General features: G+C 32.6%; 1 protein-coding gene across 6 annotated transcripts in view; it reads right to left on the bottom strand.

Moving 5' to 3' along the window:
- The window catches only part of NOVA1 (NOVA alternative splicing regulator 1), a gene marked incomplete at both ends in the record, with an annotated part of 139,205 nt that overhangs the window by 1,840 nt on the left and 130,256 nt on the right, over nucleotides 1-7,109 (bottom strand). The gene's annotated exons all lie outside the window — the stretch shown is intronic.

Raw genomic sequence — 7,109 nt, 5'->3', positions numbered from 1 at the left:
TGCAGTCACATGAATACTTACAACGATTCAATGTGACTGTATGAAGTATAGGCATTTTAGCTAATTTGTTCTGAAACATCCAGCTACAAAACCCAGCATATTTTTATTTATTTAATCATAATCAAATACTATTATAAAGAGGTATAAAATCAGTATGTTACTTTTATAATCCTTAAAATTATAATACAGATATTAACATTTAAAGTTATGTTTTGGTAGCACAAAGATACATATGACACTGTTTTATGACTCATCAGATAGATAAAAAATTGTGAATGTTCTGTCACTGACAAAGCACTGAAGGAACTGCTTTCCTTGTCCCAAACATTTAAACGGGCAGGCTGAAATATCTGTTGAAATTTGAGCAGAAATTTAGTTGAGATCATCTATGAGATATCTCATTAGTTAATTTTTAGCAAGTATTGCCATGTTATCTTTAAAACACAGATCTGGATAAGGATATTTTTTAAAAAATAGAGTCATGCATTTTTAGGAAGGTAGCAAGCAGTGAAAGTATAAATTCAAATGCTAGACTGGGCTACCTCATAAATATATTTACATGTATTAAACACATACACACACATAGCACACAACTTTTCTTACCACACATATAATTTACAGTCACAGTAGAAATTTGTTTCATTACAATTTGTCTATATAATCATTTCATTTTTTTTGAAAAAAATCTAAATTTTCTAGAGACATTTCTTCAGAATGTCGAATATATCTCTCATATTCCCCTGATTAAGTGCATTCAGTTTCAAGAAGTAGACTGAGAAATAGTCTACTTCATTTTTAAATGTTTAAATGTTTAAATGTTAGTCTACTAACATTTTTAAATGTTAATTTGTTAATTTTGTTCACAGACCTTTTGGTAGAAAATTATTTGTCTGAAATATGTTAAAGTGATATAATTAGAAAGTTAAACCATGATTACATCTTACACCAATTATAAGATTAGAATCATCCTTACATTTTATCCTGTGCACATAAAATATTAAGAAAATTTACTTTTAAGGATTTAAAAATCCAAATGTTAAATATAATTGTATTTTGTGAATATTTCTTTTCAAAATGAGAAACATTTTTGCGAAACAATATTGTTGAAAACATTTATATACTGACAAATTGAGGTGTTTCAACGTAATTTTTTTATGAAGAAAAATATATTAATCAACCAAGACTTTCGAAAGAGCTGTTCTTAAATTACTTTAAATTTTAATATCCCTGCTGTTTTGCTCAATGTAATGATTGCCTGTGTGATTATAACCCACGAAGAGAATAGCACATGAGAGGTTAATTATGGGAACTATCCTATAGACTGTCAATAAAAAGTAATGAAATATATAATTTTATAACATCCACTCTAAAATCACCTTAAGCTTGTATAAGGTATGTGAAGATGATGTTAATTTCTACTATACTGCATACCAGTCTCATACTATATTTATTGCACCTATAACCTTTTAACTCTAGGACTCGTTTATCCTTCCAAAAGAACTTGCAAATATGTGCACAGTACTTATATTACTTACACAAGCACATTACCTTGTCCTTCCTTTTTAAATTTTTCCCTTTAATCATTTTTCTTTCTTTTAAATATTCAAAAATTCTGAAATAACATATATTTCAGAAATAGTATGTGAACTTTTCATAAAAGTAAACATCTTCCAAAAAATATGTATCTTTGCAAATTAAAGAATTACACACATCATCTATCTTTATATTAAAGATGTCCTTATGTAGTAAGCACATTTTCTGGATTTTAGTTTTAACTATTTGAAATAATCTTATATGAAGTACTGTCAGACATATTTGTATTTGTTGTTTTACCAAATACTGATGTAGCCTCCAAATTTTGTTGGTATAACTGACATTTGTCCACATAGAAATAAATAAAGGTGTGTTATGATTTAACAGAAGACATTAGTGATTACATATTAATATTTATAATATGTAGCATTTATCAACTTTAGACAGGAATAATTCTGCTTACAATGAATAATCTTAGAAATCAGAAAATTAAAGAAAATGTAAATGTAAGTTATTAAATTCCAAGTTTAATAAATATACTTAGTAGCCTAGCCACTGAAAGTTACCCAACTTTTATTTCTGACACAAGGACATGAAAACCTCTTAGGATTACACTTTTTTCTCTGAAAAGTTAAAAAAAATCCATATTTATTTGCACATTTAATATTAATCTAATACGGACACAGAGAGGAAAGAGACCCTCTGAAAACAAGTTGAGAGAAAAAGAAAAATTAATTCATTTGTATAATATCTCAGAGAGAGTAATGTTCTATTTCCACTCTATGCATCAGATCAGAGCCAAAAAGCAGGTGTGGAAGCTTGGAGATGGTGGGCAACTGAACACTGGTTGGGTGGGGGTTGGAGGAAACGAGTGTGGAGAATTATGTGAGATAACCTATTTGCTTACTTCTTAGATATAGGAATACAGCATTTACCTAAAGGAAAATCTCCGGGACTTCTCTGGTGGCACAGTGGTTAAAAATCCGCCTGCCAATGCAGCAGACACCGGTTCAAGCCCTAGTCCAGGAAGATCCCACATGCCGCGGAGCAACTAAGCCCGTGCGCCACAACTACTGAGCCTGCACTCTAGAGGCCGTGAGCCACAACTACTGAAGCCCGTGTGCCTAGAGCCTGTGCTCCGCAACAAGAGAAGCCACCACAATGAGAAGCCCGTGCGCTGCAACGAAGAGTAGCCCCCGCTCGCCGCAACCAGAGAAAGTCTGCGTGCAGCAACGAATACCCAACGCAGACATAAATAAATAATAAATTTATTTTTTTAAAAAGGAAAATCTGTGTTTGCATCCCCACTGAAATGACAAATAGCAAATTTTAATTGTACCCGTGACTTCATTTTCATTGGTGAAGTCTGTTAACACACTGACTTAACATAATATTCTTATTTCTGAAGAAAAACTGGACCTTAAATAGCATACAATTATTTGGTGTAATATGTATCAGCTAAATCAGATACATTCCTGACAGTTACAAATCAGTTTTCCCTTCAGAACTATGATCTACAGTTGCTACAGTTGCTACAATCCACCCAATCGTCTATGAAATGCTTATTGAGTGGCCCAGGCCCTGTGTTGGGAGCTAGAAATAAAGGATACATGTGGCACTGTTTCTGTCTTTAAGGAACTTCCAGATCAGTTATAGAAAACAGATGTGTCAATGTGTCAGTGCATTCAAGTCTTAAAAGTGTGGGTACAGAAATATATAAAGGGTGTAAAGGAGACAGAAAGCTTAACTGGAAGAAAAAGGGATAAGAAAATCTTTGAGAGATGATCATGTTTCATTTTTGTACTATCAGTAGCCTATCCTTTACTGTCAGACATTCCCAATGAGGTTGCTCTGTGTTGGAGAGTTCCTGTTCAAACCTAAGTCCGTTTTAGTAGTGATGATCTGCTTAAATAATGATATTATTTTTAAAGAATTTTACTTATTCCTAGACTTGTAATTGTTATATCAAAGAAACATGAAGTAAGATTAACAGTATAATTATACTAATTTTACTAGCATCAACTTTTCAGAAAAAAAAGTAATGAAGTGGCTGTTTCTCTATTTGCAACCACAAAAGAACCTCTATGGGAATCCCATGGAAAGAGTTAAAAATACCAAATAGGTAGGCTTTAATATTGATACGTTTCTGATTAAAAATAAGCATTAAGAAAAAAAAATAAGCATTAAGAAAAACACATTTACTCCTTTGCCAAATATGAACCCCAATTCATTATGGTCTTAAAAAAGAATGACAGTGTCTGTAGGCATCGTATTTCTTCATTATCATGGCAGGAAAATTATTGAACTATTTCATAAAGCGATACTTTAAAATAAATGCAAAACAAGTTCCAGTATAATTTGATAGCTCAATTAATAGTATGAACTATTTTATTTAGGGCTGCCATGTTATACACTATATATGTACTGCTTTACATTTTCAAAGCAATTCCTATCAATTGTGGATACCTCCTATTTCATTCATTCAGTCAGCTGACGTCGATCTTCCTTACAACAAGAGACTTCAGTTTTCCTTCAGGAAATAACTCTCTCTCATTCTGAGTGCCATGTACTTTAGGTAAGGCTGACCACCTTCCAATACCTCTAGAACTGGACACATGACCTAAGAAGCCTGCATATCACACTTTCGACACTCGTAGCAGGTACTGATTTGGGACTGAGCACATGACACAGGATGGTCCAATAAGAGTTAGCCTTAAGAATCTGTGAAATTGTTGGGATGGAAGTAACTATGTGTTTAATCTAGCAGAACACAAGCTTGATATTACTAGTGCTATCTTGTCCCTATATGGAAAGAGGAAGAAGCTGACTGAAAATAATTTTAAGTTGACTTAGATAAAAGGAGACTTCAGAAATGGAGAGAGAGACGTTTCTGATACCATTTTGGCATCTGAATCTAACCATGTATAAAGCCAGCACAGAATCAATATAATTTCCCCCCCCTTTTTTTTTTGTTTTGGTTAAGCCACTTAGAATTGGATTTCAATAACCTGTAATCGACAAAACAGTATCCTTGAAAATAAGTTCTTGTTATATCATGTAGTATTTGCCTATCCAAAAGAAATACTGACAGTTTATTGTATCTCTTGATGCTCTAAAAGTCAAGATGTCATAACTCTGGTAAAGAGACATGAGTGCATTATTTAACGTATCTTTTACTGAGATATACATGACCTAATAGGATAAATTTCTTTCATTTGCCTAATGTATTACACCTTAGGCTACTGAGGCACCATTTATTAGTGGCCATTGGAGATGTATGTGTCATGTGGGGGGATCCACACTGAACTGCTGACCAAAGTAAACTGAAAAAAGTGTATCTTTCTTTTGATTATAGATTTAAAAATACATAAATAACTGTCTTTCTAAAAAGTACTGCTCTGACAAAGTACGTATGACAGAGCTACATGAAATATCCAAAATGAATGAAAAAGCAGCTCTTCCAACTCTCTATGTGTGTTTAATCTACTTACTTTTGATAACCAAATTCAAGGCAGTACAGTTTTCATAAGCATGTCTTTATTATACCTATCGTAAAATACTATGCTATGTTCTCTCATATATCCTTACTCCCCACCTACTGCCAACACCAGGTTTTAAACCTGGAAGCCATCTGTGCCTTCTCTTGCTCCCTAGATCTCTACATCCTGTTATGCACTGTTGATTTTTTTCCCCTGAAATGCTTCTTGCCAGTCCTACTGCTTTAGCCTATCTAAAGGAATGTGTGGTGTAATAAAAATAATCTAGAATTGACAGTTAGGACATATGGACCTTCACCCTGGCTCTGCCGTGTGACCTTTGTCAATCACTTCAGTTTCATCATCTATAAAACCAGAAAACTTGATAAGATTGTGGATGAGTTTTTATTTTAGCATTATTAAAAAGCCCTAATCAACAGCCTTCAATGATCTCCTTCCAGCTACCCACTAAATTATCCAGACTCCTTATGTAGATATTCCAAATTCTCCATACCCTGTCCCCAACTTGTTTTCCCAGTTTCATTTTCTATGACTAGTATTCTATGCTGAATCCAAACTTTACCTGCTAGTTCTTAAATATACTCTATATTAGTTGTTTTTCTAGGTCTTTGCCTTTGTTTATTCATTTGTTCCAAATGACTAAAATGTTGCCTATATTTCCAACACTGTTCTTCCCCTTTAACTCACACATTTTTGCTTGCTGAAATCTTATGTCTTCCAGAGCAGCTTGAATGTAATGCAAAATATATGGATTTATGTAAGAACTAAATAATAAAGTATTTGAAAGACTCCAGCATGGCCATGCAGGAGTGTGTGTGTGTGTGTGTGTGTGTGTGTGTGTGTGTGTGTGTGTGTGTGTGTGTGTGTGTGTGTGTGTAAAATACGACACTGGGTTCTTAAAACAAAAACAACTTTATCATCTCTAAAATCTAAATTTCAAATTATATTGCACCCATACTGAAATTTACAGAAAGACAAATATACAGATGTTTTAATCTTGTCATAAAATTCCTGAAATCAGTAACACAGATTTGTCATTTAAAAATCCAATAAGAGTACAGTAATTAAATATGCACTATATGCCTTTTTCTTAAGTTTTCATCAATGTATTATGTTTTTCCTATGTAATTTTACAGCTTCTTACTAATCAAGCTTGTGGCTAGGCTTCTTTAGCCATAAAAAATGTGGTCAGATTGGTTCTAAAAGTCTAGAATATAAACATATTAGTGTTTACTTGATTAAGCAATGAACTGGATCAATTAATAAGATGATGAAATGACAGTATCTACTGAATCATAATCACAATTCATAACTGGTGCAGTTACCTCCCACACCTTGCCTTGCTTCAAGCAATTGCATTTTTACCTTAAAATAATTGAATTTAAAAAGTTTTGTGGAGACCATACATCATCCATTTTATATCTTCTTCCAAAGGGCCATACTTTACTTTCCCCTCTGGCTGTAAGACATGGCAGAAAATGACAGTATACCTCTTTTTTTGTATCTCTTTGGAACAAGACAGAAAAATGAATGATAATCACCAAAAAATTTCTAAAGGCGAATAAAGTTTAACTGAACTATTTTTTTTTACTTCATATATTTTTTACTTTTCCCCTTGAAGCATTATTCCAAGTTTTTTTTTCTTTTGATGACTGTTGCATATTTTAAAAATATACCATATTACATTTCAGAGAGGGATATACTTAGGAATAAGAAAAATAGGAGAAATCTATTCTTTATAAGAAGGAAGTGAAAAAAAAGCTAGATATAATGATATCAAAAAAGAATACTACTAGAAGTCAAGTAATTATGAAGAAACTATGAGGGTTGTAAATGATAAACTATTATAGAGCAGCTCATTATTTACAAATGAAAATAATTTGGGGTATTGCCTTCTTAATGCTTACTAAACCAGCTTTTACTAAACTGAGGTTAAATTTCTGGAAGTCCCATTTGCCATTATCATCCATGTGTCAAATTATCAAAAAGCTCTTTGAAACTATTATTATTATTATTTTTAAACCCTCTCTTTTTGGCTCATCTCTTTCAGGGCATGTATACTAAGATATATGTTCAGAT

The sequence above is a fragment of the Leucopleurus acutus genome (assembly GCF_964270905.1).
Source record: "Leucopleurus acutus genome assembly, chromosome: 1".
Taxonomy (NCBI): Eukaryota; Metazoa; Chordata; class Mammalia; order Artiodactyla; family Delphinidae; genus Leucopleurus; species Leucopleurus acutus.
Note: the sequence above shows the minus strand (reverse complement) of the source record. Positions and strands in the feature narration are given on the sequence as shown.